Here is a 19,517-nt window from a genome sequence, read left to right as displayed (position 1 = left end):
AACTCTGCTTTAGTTGCAGAGGTAACACAAGCAGCTTTTCTCCCACAGTGTACTCGATGGGCACTTCCCCTAATGAACTTGTTCTATAAGAATGGTTTCCCGTGTGGAGCGAACTGCCTCAGCCATGGCAGGCACTACTGTGGTCTCTAAGGATTTCCTCTCTGAAAACACGGCACTTTTACCCGAAGAACTCTGCTTTAGTTGCAGGTGGAACACAAAATGCATTTGTCCGACACTTTATACAAAGGGCCCTTCCCCGAATGAATCTTCAATATGCAGGGTGTCCCACGTGCAGCGAACTGCCTCAATGAAGGCAGAATCTCGTATGGACTGTAAGCATTTCCTATCCCAAAACACGCAGTTTTACCCGAAGAACTCTGCTTTAGTTGCAGGTGGAACACAAGCAGCATTTCTCCCACTGTGTACTCTTTGGGCTCTTACACGAATGAACTTCTTTATGCAGGGATACCCACGAGGAGCGAACTGCCTCCACCATGGCAGGCTGTAGCGAGGACTGTAAGCATATCCTCTACCAAATCACGCAGGTTTACCAGAAGAACTCTGCTTTAGTTGCAGGGGGAACACAAGCATCTTTTCTCCCACAGTGTACTCGATGGGCACTTCCCCCAATGAACTTGTTCTATAAGAATGGTTTCCCACGTGGAGCGAACTGCCTCAGCCATGGCAGGCACTACTGTGGTCTCTAAGAATTTCCTCTCTGAAAACACGGCACTTTTACCTGAAGAACTCTGCTTTAATTGCAGGTGGAACACAAGCTGCATTTGTCCCACACTTTATACAAAGGGCCTTTCCCCGAATGAATGTTCAATATGCAGGTTGTCCAACGAGCAGCGAACTGCCTCAATGAAGGCAGGCTCTCGTAAGGACTGTAAGCATTTCCTCTCCCAAAACACACAGTTTTACCTGAAGAACTCTGCTTTAGTTGCAAGTGGAACACAAGCAGCATTTCTCCCACTGTGTACTCTTTGCTCTCTTAACGAATGAACATGTATATGCAGGATTTCCCACGTGGAGCGAACTGCCTCAACCATGGCAGGCTGTAGCGAGGACTGTAAGCATATCCTCTCCCAAACCACGCAGTTTTAACGCTAGAACTCTGCTTTAGTTGCAGGGGTAACACAAGCAGCTTTTCTCCCATTGTGTACTCTTTGGGCTCTTCCACGAATGAACTTCTATATGCAGGGTTTCCGACGTGGAGCGAACTGCCTCAACCAAGGCAGGCTGTAGCGAATACTGTAAGCATTTCCTCTCCCAAAACACGCAGTTTTACACGAAGAACTCTGCTTTAGTTGCAGGGGGAACACCATCAGCTTTCCTCCCACAGTGTACACAATGGGTACTTCCCCTAATGAACTTGTTCTATAAGAATGGTTTCCCGCGTGGAGCGAACTGCCTCAGCCATGGCAGACACTACTGTGGTCTCTAAGAATTTCCTCTCTGAAAACACGGCACTTTTCCCCGAAGAACTCTGCTTTAGTTGCAGGTGGAACACAAGCTGCATTTGTCCCACACTTTTTACAAAGGGCCCTTCCCCGAAGGAGTCTTCAATATGCAGGGTGTCCCACGTGAGGTGAACTGCCTCAACGAAGGCAGGCTCTCGTAAGGACTGTTAGCATTTCCTCTCCCAATACACGCAGTTTTACCCGAATAATTCTGCTTTAGTTGCAGGTGGAACACAAGCAGCTTTTCTCCCACAGTGTACCCAATGTGCCTTTGACCGAAACAATATCTATACTCAAGGGGTCCCGCGTGGAGTGAAATGCCTAAAGCAAGCAGGCTCTAGTGAGGCCTCTAAGCATTTCCTCTCTGAAAACACGGCAGTTTTACCCAAGGAACTCTGTGTTAGTTGCAGGTGGAACACAAGCAGCATTTTTCCCACTGTGTACTCTTTGGGCTCTTACACGAATGAACTTCTTTATGCAGGGATACCCACGAGGAGCGAACTGCCTCAACCATGGCAGGCTGTAGCGAGGACTGTAAGCATATCCTCTACCAAATCACGCAGGTTTACCAGAAGAACTCTGCTTTAGTTGCAGGGGGAACACAAGCATCTTTTCTCCCACAGTGTACTCGATGGGCACTTCCACTAATGAACATGTTCTATAGGAATGGTTTCCCTCGTGGAGCGAACTGCCTCAGCCATGGCAGGCACTACTGTGGTCTCTAAGAATTTCCTCTCTGAAAACATGGCACTTTTACCCGAAGAACTCTGCTTTAGTTGCAGGTGGAACACAAGCTGCATTTGTCCCACACTTTATACAAAGGGCCTTTCCCGAATGAATGTTCAATATGCAGGTTGTCCCACGAGCAGCGAACTGCCTCAATGAAGGCAGGCTCTCGTAAGGACTGTAAGCATTTCCTCTCCCAAAACACACAGTTTTACCCGAAGAACTCTGCTTTAGTTGCAAGTGGAACACAAGCAGCATTTCTCCCACTGTGTACTCTTTGCTCTCTTCACGAATGAACTTGTATATGCAGGATTTCCCACGTGGAGCGAACTGCCTCAACCATGGCAGGCTGTAGCGAGGACTGTAAGCATATCCTCTCCCAAACCACGCAGTTTTAACGCTAGAACTCTTCTTTAGTTGCAGGGGTAACACAAGCAGCTTTTCTCCCACTGTGTACTCTTTGGGCTCTTCCACGAATGAACTTCTATATGCAGGGTTTCCGACGTGGAGCGAACTGCCTCAAACATGGCAGGCTGTAGCGAGGACTGTAAGCATTTCCTCTTCCAAAACACGGCAGTTTTACCAAAGAATTCTGCTTTAGTTGCAGGTGGAACACAAGCAGCATTTCTCCCACTGTGTACTCTTTGGGTTCTTCCACGAATGAACTTCTTTATGCAGGGATTCCCACGTGGAGCGAACTGCCTCAACCAAGGCAGGCTGTAGCGAATACTGTAAGCATTTCCTCTCCCCAAACACGCAGTTTTACACGAAGAAATCTGCTTTAGTTGCAGGGGGAACACCATCAGCTTTCCTCTCACAGTGTAAACAATGGGCACATCCCCAATGAACTTGTTCTATAAGAATGGTTTCCCGGGTGGAGCGAACTGCCTCAGCCATGGCAGACACTACTGTGGTCTCTAAGAATTTCCTCTCTGAAAACACGGCACTTTTACCCGAAGAACTCTGCTTTTGTTGCAGGTGGAACACAAGATGCATTTGTCCCACAGTTTATACAAAGGGCCCTTCCCCGAAGGAGTCTCTAATATGCAGGGTGTCCCACGTGCAGTGAACTGCCTCAACGAAGGCAGGCTCTCGTAAGGACTGTTAGCATTTCCTCTCCCAATACACGCAGTTTTACCCGAATAATTCTGCTTTAGTTGCAGGTGGAACACAAGCAGCTTTTCTCCCACAGTGTACCCAATGAGCCTTTGCCCGAAACAATATCTATACTCAAGGGGTCCCGCGTGGAGTGAAATGCCTAAAGCAAGCAGGCTCTAGTGAGGCCTCTAAGCATTTCCTCTCCGAAAACACGGCAGTTTTACCCAAGGAACTCTGTGTTAGTTGCAGGTGGAACACAAGCAGCATTACTCCTAGTGTGTAATCTTTGGGCTCTTCCACGAATGAAATTCTTTATGCAGGGATTCCCACGTGGATCGAACTGCCTCAACTGTGGCAGGCTGTAGCGAGGACTGTAAGCATATCCTATCCCAAAACACGCAGTTTTAACGTTAGAACTCTGCTTTAGTTGCAGAGGTAACACAAGCAGCTTTTCTCCCACAGTGTACTCGATGGGCACTTCCCCTAATGAACTTGTTCTATAAGAATGGTTTCCCGTGTGGAGCGAACTGCCTCAGCCATGGCAGGCACTACTGTGGTCTCTAAGGATTTCCTCTCTGAAAACACGGCACTTTTACCCGAAGAACTCTGCTTTAGTTGCAGGTGGAACACAAAATGCATTTGTCCGACACTTTATACAAAGGGCCCTTCCCCGAATGAATCTTCAATATGCAGGGTGTCCCACGTGCAGCGAACTGCCTCAATGAAGGCAGAATCTCGTATGGACTGTAAGCATTTCCTATCCCAAAACACGCAGTTTTACCCGAAGAACTCTGCTTTAGTTGCAGGTGGAACACAAGCAGCATTTCTCCCACTGTGTACTCTTTGGGCTCTTACACGAATGAACTTCTTTATGCAGGGATACCCACGAGGAGCGAACTGCCTCCACCATGGCAGGCTGTAGCGAGGACTGTAAGCATATCCTCTACCAAATCACGCAGGTTTACCAGAAGAACTCTGCTTTAGTTGCAGGGGGAACACAAGCATCTTTTCTCCCACAGTGTACTCGATGGGCACTTCCCCCAATGAACTTGTTCTATAAGAATGGTTTCCCACGTGGAGCGAACTGCCTCAGCCATGGCAGGCACTACTGTGGTCTCTAAGAATTTCCTCTCTGAAAACACGGCACTTTTACCTGAAGAACTCTGCTTTAATTGCAGGTGGAACACAAGCTGCATTTGTCCCACACTTTATACAAAGGGCCTTTCCCCGAATGAATGTTCAATATGCAGGTTGTCCAACGAGCAGCGAACTGCCTCAATGAAGGCAGGCTCTCGTAAGGACTGTAAGCATTTCCTCTCCCAAAACACACAGTTTTACCTGAAGAACTCTGCTTTAGTTGCAAGTGGAACACAAGCAGCATTTCTCCCACTGTGTACTCTTTGCTCTCTTAACGAATGAACATGTATATGCAGGATTTCCCACGTGGAGCGAACTGCCTCAACCATGGCAGGCTGTAGCGAGGACTGTAAGCATATCCTCTCCCAAACCACGCAGTTTTAACGCTAGAACTCTGCTTTAGTTGCAGGGGTAACACAAGCAGCTTTTCTCCCATTGTGTACTCTTTGGGCTCTTCCACGAATGAACTTCTATATGCAGGGTTTCCGACGTGGAGCGAACTGCCTCAACCAAGGCAGGCTGTAGCGAATACTGTAAGCATTTCCTCTCCCAAAACACGCAGTTTTACACGAAGAACTCTGCTTTAGTTGCAGGGGGAACACCATCAGCTTTCCTCCCACAGTGTACACAATGGGCACTTCCCCTAATGAACTTGTTCTATAAGAATGGTTTCCCGCGTGGAGCGAACTGCCTCAGCCATGGCAGACACTACTGTGGTCTCTAAGAATTTCCTCTCTGAAAACACGGCACTTTTCCCCGAAGAACTCTGCTTTAGTTGCAGGTGGAACACAAGCTGCATTTGTCCCACACTTTTTACAAAGGGCCCTTCCCCGAAGGAGTCTTCAATATGCAGGGTGTCCCACGTGAGGTGAACTGCCTCAACGAAGGCAGGCTCTCGTAAGGACTGTTAGCATTTCCTCTCCCAATACACGCAGTTTTACCCGAATAATTCTGCTTTAGTTGCAGGTGGAACACAAGCAGCTTTTCTCCCACAGTGTACCCAATGTGCCTTTGACCGAAACAATATCTATACTCAAGGGGTCCCGCGTGGAGTGAAATGCCTAAAGCAAGCAGGCTCTAGTGAGGCCTCTAAGCATTTCCTCTCTGAAAACACGGCAGTTTTACCCAAGGAACTCTGTGTTAGTTGCAGGTGGAACACAAGCAGCATTTTTCCCACTGTGTACTCTTTGGGCTCTTACACGAATGAACTTCTTTATGCAGGGATACCCACGAGGAGCGAACTGCCTCAACCATGGCAGGCTGTAGCGAGGACTGTAAGCATATCCTCTACCAAATCACGCAGGTTTACCAGAAGAACTCTGCTTTAGTTGCAGGGGGAACACAAGCATCTTTTCTCCCACAGTGTACTCGATGGGCACTTCCACTAATGAACATGTTCTATAGGAATGGTTTCCCTCGTGGAGCGAACTGCCTCAGCCATGGCAGGCACTACTGTGGTCTCTAAGAATTTCCTCTCTGAAAACATGGCACTTTTACCCGAAGAACTCTGCTTTAGTTGCAGGTGGAACACAAGCTGCATTTGTCCCACACTTTATACAAAGGGCCTTTCCCGAATGAATGTTCAATATGCAGGTTGTCCCACGAGCAGCGAACTGCCTCAATGAAGGCAGGCTCTCGTAAGGACTGTAAGCATTTCCTCTCCCAAAACACACAGTTTTACCCGAAGAACTCTGCTTTAGTTGCAAGTGGAACACAAGCAGCATTTCTCCCACTGTGTACTCTTTGCTCTCTTCACGAATGAACTTGTATATGCAGGATTTCCCACGTGGAGCGAACTGCCTCAACCATGGCAGGCTGTAGCGAGGACTGTAAGCATATCCTCTCCCAAACCACGCAGTTTTAACGCTAGAACTCTTCTTTAGTTGCAGGGGTAACACAAGCAGCTTTTCTCCCACTGTGTACTCTTTGGGCTCTTCCACGAATGAACTTCTATATGCAGGGTTTCCGACGTGGAGCGAACTGCCTCAAACATGGCAGGCTGTAGCGAGGACTGTAAGCATTTCCTCTTCCAAAACACGGCAGTTTTACCAAAGAATTCTGCTTTAGTTGCAGGTGGAACACAAGCAGCATTTCTCCCACTGTGTACTCTTTGGGTTCTTCCACGAATGAACTTCTTTATGCAGGGATTCCCACGTGGAGCGAACTGCCTCAACCAAGGCAGGCTGTAGCGAATACTGTAAGCATTTCCTCTCCCCAAACACGCAGTTTTACACGAAGAAATCTGCTTTAGTTGCAGGGGGAACACCATCAGCTTTCCTCTCACAGTGTAAACAATGGGCACATCCCCAATGAACTTGTTCTATAAGAATGGTTTCCCGGGTGGAGCGAACTGCCTCAGCCATGGCAGACACTACTGTGGTCTCTAAGAATTTCCTCTCTGAAAACACGGCACTTTTACCCGAAGAACTCTGCTTTTGTTGCAGGTGGAACACAAGATGCATTTGTCCCACAGTTTATACAAAGGGCCCTTCCCCGAAGGAGTCTCTAATATGCAGGGTGTCCCACGTGCAGTGAACTGCCTCAACGAAGGCAGGCTCTCGTAAGGACTGTTAGCATTTCCTCTCCCAATACACGCAGTTTTACCCGAATAATTCTGCTTTAGTTGCAGGTGGAACACAAGCAGCTTTTCTCCCACAGTGTACCCAATGAGCCTTTGCCCGAAACAATATCTATACTCAAGGGGTCCCGCGTGGAGTGAAATGCCTAAAGCAAGCAGGCTCTAGTGAGGCCTCTAAGCATTTCCTCTCCGAAAACACGGCAGTTTTACCCAAGGAACTCTGTGTTAGTTGCAGGTGGAACACAAGCAGCATTACTCCTAGTGTGTAATCTTTGGGCTCTTCCACGAATGAAATTCTTTATGCAGGGATTCCCACGTGGATCGAACTGCCTCAACTGTGGCAGGCTGTAGCGAGGACTGTAAGCATATCCTATCCCAAAACACGCAGTTTTAACGTTAGAACTCTGCTTTAGTTGCAGAGGTAACACAAGCAGCTTTTCTCCCACAGTGTACTCGATGGGCACTTCCCCTAATGAACTTGTTCTATAAGAATGGTTTCCCGTGTGGAGCGAACTGCCTCAGCCATGGCAGGCACTACTGTGGTCTCTAAGGATTTCCTCTCTGAAAACACGGCACTTTTACCCGAAGAACTCTGCTTTAGTTGCAGGTGGAACACAAAATGCATTTGTCCGACACTTTATACAAAGGGCCCTTCCCCGAATGAATCTTCAATATGCAGGGTGTCCCACGTGCAGCGAACTGCCTCAATGAAGGCAGAATCTCGTATGGACTGTAAGCATTTCCTATCCCAAAACACGCAGTTTTACCCGAAGAACTCTGCTTTAGTTGCAGGTGGAACACAAGCAGCATTTCTCCCACTGTGTACTCTTTGGGCTCTTACACGAATGAACTTCTTTATGCAGGGATACCCACGAGGAGCGAACTGCCTCCACCATGGCAGGCTGTAGCGAGGACTGTAAGCATATCCTCTACCAAATCACGCAGGTTTACCAGAAGAACTCTGCTTTAGTTGCAGGGGGAACACAAGCATCTTTTCTCCCACAGTGTACTCGATGGGCACTTCCCCCAATGAACTTGTTCTATAAGAATGGTTTCCCACGTGGAGCGAACTGCCTCAGCCATGGCAGGCACTACTGTGGTCTCTAAGAATTTCCTCTCTGAAAACACGGCACTTTTACCTGAAGAACTCTGCTTTAATTGCAGGTGGAACACAAGCTGCATTTGTCCCACACTTTATACAAAGGGCCTTTCCCCGAATGAATGTTCAATATGCAGGTTGTCCAACGAGCAGCGAACTGCCTCAATGAAGGCAGGCTCTCGTAAGGACTGTAAGCATTTCCTCTCCCAAAACACACAGTTTTACCTGAAGAACTCTGCTTTAGTTGCAAGTGGAACACAAGCAGCATTTCTCCCACTGTGTACTCTTTGCTCTCTTAACGAATGAACATGTATATGCAGGATTTCCCACGTGGAGCGAACTGCCTCAACCATGGCAGGCTGTAGCGAGGACTGTAAGCATATCCTCTCCCAAACCACGCAGTTTTAACGCTAGAACTCTGCTTTAGTTGCAGGGGTAACACAAGCAGCTTTTCTCCCATTGTGTACTCTTTGGGCTCTTCCACGAATGAACTTCTATATGCAGGGTTTCCGACGTGGAGCGAACTGCCTCAACCAAGGCAGGCTGTAGCGAATACTGTAAGCATTTCCTCTCCCAAAACACGCAGTTTTACACGAAGAACTCTGCTTTAGTTGCAGGGGGAACACCATCAGCTTTCCTCCCACAGTGTACACAATGGGCACTTCCCCTAATGAACTTGTTCTATAAGAATGGTTTCCCGCGTGGAGCGAACTGCCTCAGCCATGGCAGACACTACTGTGGTCTCTAAGAATTTCCTCTCTGAAAACACGGCACTTTTCCCCGAAGAACTCTGCTTTAGTTGCAGGTGGAACACAAGCTGCATTTGTCCCACACTTTTTACAAAGGGCCCTTCCCCGAAGGAGTCTTCAATATGCAGGGTGTCCCACGTGAGGTGAACTGCCTCAACGAAGGCAGGCTCTCGTAAGGACTGTTAGCATTTCCTCTCCCAATACACGCAGTTTTACCCGAATAATTCTGCTTTAGTTGCAGGTGGAACACAAGCAGCTTTTCTCCCACAGTGTACCCAATGTGCCTTTGACCGAAACAATATCTATACTCAAGGGGTCCCGCGTGGAGTGAAATGCCTAAAGCAAGCAGGCTCTAGTGAGGCCTCTAAGCATTTCCTCTCTGAAAACACGGCAGTTTTACCCAAGGAACTCTGTGTTAGTTGCAGGTGGAACACAAGCAGCATTTTTCCCACTGTGTACTCTTTGGGCTCTTACACGAATGAACTTCTTTATGCAGGGATACCCACGAGGAGCGAACTGCCTCAACCATGGCAGGCTGTAGCGAGGACTGTAAGCATATCCTCTACCAAATCACGCAGGTTTACCAGAAGAACTCTGCTTTAGTTGCAGGGGGAACACAAGCATCTTTTCTCCCACAGTGTACTCGATGGGCACTTCCACTAATGAACATGTTCTATAGGAATGGTTTCCCTCGTGGAGCGAACTGCCTCAGCCATGGCAGGCACTACTGTGGTCTCTAAGAATTTCCTCTCTGAAAACATGGCACTTTTACCCGAAGAACTCTGCTTTAGTTGCAGGTGGAACACAAGCTGCATTTGTCCCACACTTTATACAAAGGGCCTTTCCCGAATGAATGTTCAATATGCAGGTTGTCCCACGAGCAGCGAACTGCCTCAATGAAGGCAGGCTCTCGTAAGGACTGTAAGCATTTCCTCTCCCAAAACACACAGTTTTACCCGAAGAACTCTGCTTTAGTTGCAAGTGGAACACAAGCAGCATTTCTCCCACTGTGTACTCTTTGCTCTCTTCACGAATGAACTTGTATATGCAGGATTTCCCACGTGGAGCGAACTGCCTCAACCATGGCAGGCTGTAGCGAGGACTGTAAGCATATCCTCTCCCAAACCACGCAGTTTTAACGCTAGAACTCTTCTTTAGTTGCAGGGGTAACACAAGCAGCTTTTCTCCCACTGTGTACTCTTTGGGCTCTTCCACGAATGAACTTCTATATGCAGGGTTTCCGACGTGGAGCGAACTGCCTCAACCATGGCAGGCTGTAGCGAGGACTGTAAGCATTTCCTCTTCCAAAAAACAGCAGTTTTACCAAAGAATTCTGCTTTAGTTGCAGGTGGAACACAAGCAGCATTTCTCCCACTGTGTATTCTTTGTGCTCTTCCACGAATGAACTACTTTATGCAGGGATTCCCACTTGGAGCGAACTGCCTCAACCAAGGCAGGCTGTAGCGAATACTGTAAGCATATCCTCTCCCAAAACACGCAGTTTTACACGAAGAACTCTGCTTTAGTTGCAGGGGGAACACCATCAGCTTTCCTCCCACAGTGTACACAATGGGCACTTCCCCTAATGAACTTGTTCTATAAGAATGGTTTCCCGCGTGGAGCGAACTGCCTCAGCCATGGCAGACACTACTGTGGTCTCTAAGAATTTCCTCTCTGAAAACACGGCACTTTTACCCGACGAACTCTGCTTTAGTTGCAGGTGGAACACAAGCTGAATTTGTCCCACACTTTATACAAAGGGCCCTTCCCCGAAGGAGTCTTCAATATGCAGGGTGTCCCACGTGAGGTGAACTGCCTCAACGAAGGCAGGCTCTCGTAAGGACTGTTAGCATTTCCTCTCCCAATACACGCAGTTTTACCCGAATAATTCTGCTTTAGTTGCAGGTGGAACACAAGCAGCTTTTCTCCCACAGTGTACCCAATGAGCCTTTGCCCGAAAGAATATCTATACTCAAGGGGTCCCGCGTGGAGTGAAATGCCTAAAGCAAGCAGGCTCTAGTGAGGCCTCTAAGCATTTCCTCTCCGAAAACACGGCAGTTTTACCCAAGGAACTCTGTGTTAGTTGCAGGTGGAACACAAGCAGCATTACTCCTAGTGTGTAATCTTTGGGATCTTCCACGAATGAAATTCTTTATGCAGGGATTCCCACGTGGATCGAACTGCCTCAACCGTGGCAGGCTGTAGCGAGGACTGTAAGCATATCCTATCTCAAAACACGCAGTTTTAACGGTAGAAATCTGCTTTAGTTGCAGAGGTAACACAAGCAGCTTTTCTCCCACAGTGTACTCGATGGGCACTTCCCCTAATGAACTTGTTCTATAAGAATGGTTTCCCGAGTGGAGCGAACTGCCTCAGCCATGGCAGGCACTACTGTTGTCTCTAAGGATTTCCTCTCTGAAAACAAGGCACTTTTACCCGAAGAACTCTGCTTTAGTTGCAGGTGGAACACAAGCTGCATTTGTCCCACACTTTATACAAAGGGCCCTTCCCCGAATGAATCTTCAATATGCAGGGTGCCCCACGTGCAGCGAACTGCCTCAATGAAGGCAGGCTCTCGAAAGGACTGTAAGAATTTCCTCTCCCATAACACGCAGTTTTACCCGAAGAACTCTGCTTCAGTTGCAGGTGGATCACAAGCAGCATTTCTCCCACTGTGTACTCTTTGGGATCTTACACGAATGAACTTCTTTATGCAGGGATTCCCACGAGGAGCGAACTGCCTCCACCATGGCAGGCTGTAGCGAGGACTGTAAGCATATCCTCTTCCAAATCACGCAGGTTTACCCGAAGAAATCTGCTTTAGTTGCAAGGGGAACAGAAGCGTCTTTTTTCCCACAGTGTACTCGATGGGCAATTCCCCTAATGAACTTGTTCTATAAGAATGTTTTCCCTCGTGGAGCGAACTGCCTCAGCCATGGCAGGCACTACTGTGGTCTCTAAGAATTTCCTCTCTGAAAACACGGCACTTTTACCCGAACAACTCTGCTTTAGTTGCAGGTGGAACACAAGCTGCATTTGTCCCACAGTTTACACAAAGGGCCCTTCCCCGAAGGAGTATTCAATATGCAGGATGTCCCACGTGCAGTGAACTGCCTCAACGAAGGCAGGCTCTCGTAAGGACTGTAAGCATTTCCTCTCCCAATACACGCAGTTTTACCCGAAGAATTCTGCTTTAGTTGCAGGTGGAACACAAGCAGCTTTTCTCCCACAGTGTACCCAATGAGCTTTTGCCCGAAAGAATATCTATACACAAGGGGTCCCGCGTGAAGTGAAATGCCTAAAGCAAGCAGGCTCTAGTGAGGCCTCTAAGCATTTCCTCTCCTAAAACACGGCAGTTTTACCCAAGGAACTCTGTGTTAGTTGCAGGTGGAACACAAGCCGCATTACTCCTAGTGTGTAATCTTTGGGCTCTTCCACGAATGAAATTCTTTATGCAGGGATTCCCACGTGGATCGAACTGCCTCAACTGTGGCAGGCTGTAGCGAGGACTGTAAGCATATCCTATCCCAAAACACGCAGTTTTAACGGTAGAACTCTGCTTTAGTTGCAGAGGTAACACAAACAGCTTTTCCCCCAGAGTGTACGCGATGGGCACTTCCCCTAATGAACTTGTTCTATAAGAATGGTTTCCCGCGTGGAGCGAACTGCCTCAGCCATGGCAGGCACTACTGTTGTCTCTAAGGATTTCCTCTCTGAAAACACGGCCCTTTTCCCCAAGAACTCTGCTTTAGTTGCAGGTGGAACACAAGCTGCATTTGTCCCACACTTTATACAAAGGGCCCTTCCCCGAATGAATCTTCAATATGCAGGGTGCCCCACGTGCAGCGAACTGCCTCAATGAAGGCAGGCTCTCGTAAGGACTGCAAGCATTTCCTCTCCCAATACACGCAGTTTTACCCGAAGAACTCTGCTTTAGTTGCAGGTGGAACACAAGCAGCATTTCTCCCACTGTGTACTCTTTGGGATCTTACACGAATGAACTTCTTTATGCAGGGATTCCCACGAGGAGCGAACTGCCTCCACCATGGCAGGCTGTAGCGAGGACTGTAAGCATATCCTCTACCAAATCACGCAGGTTTACCCGAAGAAATCTGCTTTAGTTGCAGGGGGAACAGAAGCGTCTTTTCTCCCACAGTGTACTCGATGGGCACTTCCCCCAATGAACTTGTTCTATAAGAATGGTTTCCCTCGTGGAGCGAACTGCCTGAGCCATGGCAGGCACTACTGTGGTCTCTAAGAATTTCCTCTCTGAAAACACGGGACTTTTACCTGAAGGACTCTGCTTTAGTGGCAGGTGGAACACAAGCTGCATTTGTCCCACACTTTATACAAAGGGCCTTTCCCCGAATGAATGTTCAATATGCATGTTGTCCCACGAGCAGCGAACTGCCTCAATGAAGGCAGGCTCTCGTAAGGACTGTAAGCATTTCCTCTCCCAAAACACACAGTTTTACCCGAAGAACTCTGCTTTAGTTGCAAGTGTAACACAAGCAGCATTTCTCCCACTGTGTACTCTTTGGTCTCTTCACGAATGAACTTGTATATGCAGGGTTTCCCACGTGGAGCGAACTTCCTCAACCATGGCAGGCTGTAGCGAGGACTGTAAGCATATCCTCTCCCAAACCACGCAGGTTTAACGCTAGAACTCTGCTTTAGTTGCAGGGGTAACACAAGCAGCTTTTCTCCCACTGTGTACTCTTTGGGCTCTTCCAAGAATGAACTTCTATATGCAGGGTTTCCGACGTGGAGAGAACTGCCTCAACCAAGGCAGGCTGTAGCGAATACTGTAAGCATTTCCTCTCCCAAAACACGCAGTTTTACACGAAGAACTCTGCTTTAGTTGCAGGGGGAACACCATCAGCTTTCCTCCCACAGTGTACACAATGGGCACTTCCCCTAATGAACTTGTTCTATAAGAATGGTTTCCCGCGTGGAGCGAACTGCCTCAGCCATGGCAGACACTACTGTGGTCTCTAAGAATTTCCTCTCTGAAAACACGGCACTTTTACCCGAAGAACTCTGCTTTAGTTGCAGGTGGAACACAAGCTGCATTTGTCCCACACTTTATACAAAGGGCCCTTCCCCGAAGGAGTCTTCAATATGCAGGGTGTCCCACGTGAGGTGAACTGCCTCAACGAAGGCAGGCTCTCGTAAGGACTGTTAGCATTTCCTCTCCCAATACACGCAGTTTTACCCGAATAATTCTGCTTTAGTTGCAGGTGGAACACAAGCAGCTTTTCTCCCACAGTGTACCCAATGTGCCTTTGACCGAAACAATATCTATACTCAAGGGGTCCCGCGTGGAGTGAAATGCCTAAAGCAAGCAGGCTCTAGTGAGGCCTCTAAGCATTTCCTCTCTGAAAACACGGCAGTTTTACCCAAGGAACTCTGTGTTAGTTGCAGGTGGAACACAAGCAGCATTTCTCCCACTGTGTACTCTTTGGGCTCTTACACGAATGAACTTCTTTATGCAGGGATACCCACGAGGAGCGAACTGCCTCAACCATGGCAGGCTGTAGCGAGGACTGTAAGCATATCCTCTACCAAATCACGCAGGTTTACCAGAAGAACTCTGCTTTAGTTGCAGGGGGAACACAAGCATCTTTTCTCCCACAGTGTACTCGATGGGCACTTCCACTAATGAACATGTTCTATAAGAATGGTTTCCCTCGTGGAGCGAACTGCCTCAGCCATGGCAGGCACTACTGTGGTCTCTAAGAATTTCCTCTCTGAAAACATGGCACTTTTACCCGAAGAACTCTGCTTTAGTTGCAGGTGGAACACAAGCTGAATTTGTCCCACACTTTATACAAAGGGCCTTTCCCGAATGAATGTTCAATATGCAGGTTGTCCCACGATCAGCGAACTGCCTCAATGAAGGCAGGCTCTCGTAAGGACTGTAAGCATTTCCTCTCCCAAAACACACAGTTTTACCCGAAGAACTCTGCTTTAGTTGCAAGTGGAACACAAGCAGCATATCTCCCACTGTGTACTCTTTGCTCTCTTCACGAATGAACTTGTATATGCAGGATTTCCCACGTGGAGCGAACTGCCTCAACCATGGCAGGCTGTAGCGAGGACTGTAAGCATATCCTCTCCCAAACCACGCAGTTTTAACGCTAGAACTCTTCTTTAGTTGCAGGGGTAACACAAGCAGCTTTTCTCCCACTGTGTACTCTTTGGGCTCTTCCACGAATGAACTTCTATATGCAGGGTTTCCGACGTGGAGCGAACTGCCTCAACCATGGCAGGCTGTAGCGAGGACTGTAAGCATTTCCTCTTCCAAAAAACAGCAGTTTTACCAAAGAATTCTGCTTTAGTTGCAGGTGGAACACAAGCAGCATTTCTCCCACTGTGTATTCTTTGTGCTCTTCCACGAATGAACTACTTTATGCAGGGATTCCCACTTGGAGCGAACTGCCTCAACCAAGGCAGGCTGTAGCGAATACTGTAAGCATTTCCTCTCCCAAAACACGCAGTTTTACACGAAGAACTCTGCTTTAGTTGCAGGGGGAACACCATCAGCTTTCCTCCCACAGTGTACACAATGGGCACTTCCCCTAATGAACTTGTTCTATAAGAATGGTTTCCCGCGTGGAGCGAACTGCCTCAGCCATGGCAGACACTACTGTGGTCTCTAAGAATTTCCTCTCTGAAAACACGGCACTTTTACCCGACGAACTCTGCTTTAGTTGCAGGTGGAACACAAGCTGAATTTGTCCCACACTTTATACAAAGGGCCCTTCCCCGAAGGAGTCTTCAATATGCAGGGTGTCCCACGTGAGGTGAACTGCCTCAACGAAGGCAGGCTCTCGTAAGGACTGTTAGCATTTCCTCTCCCAATACACGCAGTTTTACCCGAATAATTCTGCTTTAGTTGCAGGTGGAACACAAGCAGCTTTTCTCCCGCAGTGTACCCAATGAGCCTTTGCCCGAAAGAATATCTATACTCAAGGGGTCCCGCGTGGAGTGAAATGCCTAAAGCAAGCAGGCTCTAGTGAGGCCTCTAAGCATTTCCTCTCTGAAAACACGGCAGTTTTACCCAAGGAACTCTGTGTTAGTTGCAGGTGGAACACAAGCAGCATTACTCCTAGTGTGTAATCTTTGGGATCTTCCACGAATGAAATTCTTTATGCAGGGATTCCCACGTGGATCGAACTGCCTCAACCGTGGCAGGCTGTAGCGAGGACTGTAAGCATATCCTATCTCAAAACACGCAGTTTTAACGGTAGAAATCTGCTTTAGTTGCAGAGGTAACACAAGCAGCTTTTCTCCCACAGTGTACTCGATGGGCACTTCCCCTAATGAACTTGTTCTATAAGAATGGTTTCCCGCGTGGAGCGAACTGCCTCAGCCATGGCAGGCACTACTGTTGTCTCTAAGGATTTCCTCTCTGAAAACAAGGCACTTTTACCCGAAGAACTCTGCTTTAGTTGCAGGTGGAACACAAGCTGCATTTGTCCCACACTTTATACAAAGGGCCCTTCCCCGAATGAATCTTCAATATGCAGGGTGCCCCACGTGCAGCGAACTGCCTCAATGAAGGCAGGCTCTCGTAAGGACTGTAAGAATTTCCTCTCCCATAACACGCAGTTTTACCCGAAGAACTCTGCTTCAGTTGCAGGTGGAACACAAGCAGCATTTCTCCCACTGTGTACTCTTTGGGATCTTACACGAATGAACTTCTTTATGCAGGGATTCCCACGAGGAGCGAACTGCCTCCACCATGGCAGGCTGTAGCGAGGACTGTAAGCATATCCTCTTCCAAATCACGCAGGTTTACCCGAAGAAATCTGCTTTAGTTGCAAGGGGAACAGAAGCGTCTTTTTTCCCACAGTGTACTCGATGGGCACTTCCCCTAATGAACTTGTTCTATAAGAATGTTTTCCCTCGTGGAGCGAACTGCCTCAGCCATGGCAGGCACTACTGTGGTCACTAAGAATTTCCTCTCTGAAAACACGGCACTTTTACCCGAACAACTCTGCTTTAGTTGCAGGTGGAACACAAGCTGCATTTGTCCCACAGTTTACACAAAGGGCCCTTCCCCGAAGGAGTATTCAATATGCAGGATGTCCCACGTGCAGTGAACTGCCTCAACGAAGGCAGGCTCTCGTAAGGACTGTAAGCATTTCCTCTCCCAATACACGCAGTTTTACCCGAAGAATTCTGCTTTAGTTGCAGGTGGAACACAAGCAGCTTTTCTCCCACAGTGTACCCAATGAGCTTTTGCCCGAAAGAATATCTATACTCAAGGGGTCCCGCGTGAAGTGAAATGCCTAAAGCAAGCAGGCTCTAGTGAGGCCTCTAAGCATTTCCTCTCCTAAAACACGGCAGTTTTACCCAAGGAACTCTGTGTTAGTTGCAGGTGGAACACAAGCAGCATTACTCCTAGTGTGTAATCTTTGGGCTCTTCCACGAATGAAATTCTTTATGCAGGGATTCCCACGTGGATCGAACTGCCTCAACTGTGGCAGGCTGTAGCGAGGACTGTAAGCATATCCTATCCCAAAACACGCAGTTTTAACGGTAGAACTCTGCTTTAGTTGCAGAGGTAACACAAACAGCTTTTCCCCCAGAGTGTACGCGATGGGCACTTCCCCTAATGAACTTGTTCTATAAGAATGGTTTCCCGCGTGGAGCGAACTGCCTCAGCCATGGCAGGCACTACTGTTGTCTCTAAGGATTTCCTCTCTGAAAACACGGCCCTTTTCCCCAAGAACTCTGCTTTAGTTGCAGGTGGAACACAAGCTGCATTTGTCCCACACTTTATACAAAGGGCCCTTCCCCGAATGAATCTTCAATATGCAGGGTGCCCCACGTGCAGCGAACTGCCTCAATGAAGGCAGGCTCTCGTAAGGACTGCAAGCATTTCCTCTCCCAATACACGCAGTTTTACCCGAAGAACTCTGCTTTAGTTGCAGGTGGAACACAAGCAGCATTTCTCCCACTGTGTACTCTTTGGGATCTTACACGAATGAACTTCTTTATGCAGGGATTCCCACGAGGAGCGAACTGCCTCCACCATGGCAGGCTGTAGCGAGGACTGTAAGCATATCCTCTACCAAATCACGCAGGTTTACCCGAAGAACTCTGCTTTAGTTGCAGGGGGAACAGAAGCGTCTTTTCTCCCACAGTGTACTCGATGGGCACTTCCCCCAATGAACTTGTTCTATAAGAATGGTTTCCCTCGTGGAGCGAACTGCCTCAGCCATGGCAGGCACTACTGTGGTCTCTAAGAATTTCCTCTCTGAAAACACGGGACTTTTACCTGAAGAACTCTGCTTTAGTGGCAGGTGGAACACAAGCTGCATTTGTCCCACACTTTATACAAAGGGCCTTTCCCCGAATGAATGTTCAATATGCATGTTGTCCCACTAGCAGCGAACTGCCTCAATGAAGGCAGGCTCTCGTAAGGACTGTAAGCATTTCCTCTCCCAAAACACACAGTTTTACCCGAAGAACTCTGCTTTAGTTGCAAGTGGAACACAAGCAGCATTTCTCCCACTGTGTACTCTTTGGTCTCTTCACGAATGAACTTGTATATGCAGGGTTTCCCACGTGGAGCGAACTGCCTCAACCATGGCAGGCTGTAGCGAGGACTGTAAGCATATCCTCTCCCAAACCACGCAGGTTTAACGATAGAACTCTGCTTTAGTTGCAGGGGTAACACAAGCAGCTTTTCTCCCACTGTGTACTCTTTGGGCTCTTCCAAGAATGAACTTCTATATGCAGGGTTTCCGACGTGGAGCGAACCTCCTCAACCAAGGCAGGCTGTAGCGAATACTGTAAGCATTTCCTCTCCCAAAACACGCAGTTTTACACGAAGAACTCTGCTTTAGTTGCAGGGGGAACACCATCAGCTTTCCTCCCACAGTGTACACAATGGGCACTTCCCCTAATGAACTTGTTCTATAAGAATGGTTTCCCGCGTGGAGCGAACTGCCTCAGCCATGGCAGACACTACTGTGGTCTCTAAGAATTTCCTCTCTGAAAACACGGCACTTTTACCCGAAGAACTCTGCTTTAGTTGCAGGTGGAACACAAGCTGCATTTGTCCCACAGTTTATACAAAGGGCCCTTCCCCGAAGGAGTATTCAATATGCAGGATGTCCCACGTGCAGTGAACTGCCTCAACGAAGGCAGGCTCTCGTAAGGACTGTAAGCATTTCCTCTCCCAATACACGCAGTTTTACCCGAAGAATTCTGCTTTAGTTGCAGGTGGAACACAAGCAGCTTTTCTCCCACAGTGTACCCAATGAGCCTTTGCCCGAAAGAATATCTATACTCAAGGGGTCCCGCGTGAAGTGAAATGCCTAAAGCAAGCAGGCTCTAGTGAGGCCTCTAAGCATTTCCTCTCCTAAAACACGGCAGTTTTACCCAAGGAACTCTGTGTTAGTTGCAGGTGGAACACAAGCAGCATTACTCCTAGTGTGTAATCTTTGGGCTCTTCCACGAATGAAATTCTTTATGCAGGGATTCCCACGTGGATCGAACTGCCTCAACTGTGGCAGGCTGTAGCGAGGACTGTAAGCATATCCTATCCCAAAACACGCAGTTTTAAAGGTAGAACTCTGCTTTAGTTGCAGAGGTAACACAAGCAGCTTTTCTCCCACAGTGTACTCGATGGGCACTTCCCCTAATGAACT

Source organism: Mesoplodon densirostris, chromosome 13, assembly GCF_025265405.1.
Source record: "Mesoplodon densirostris isolate mMesDen1 chromosome 13, mMesDen1 primary haplotype, whole genome shotgun sequence".
NCBI lineage: Eukaryota > Metazoa > Chordata > Mammalia > Artiodactyla > Ziphiidae > Mesoplodon > Mesoplodon densirostris.
Note: the sequence above shows the minus strand (reverse complement) of the source record.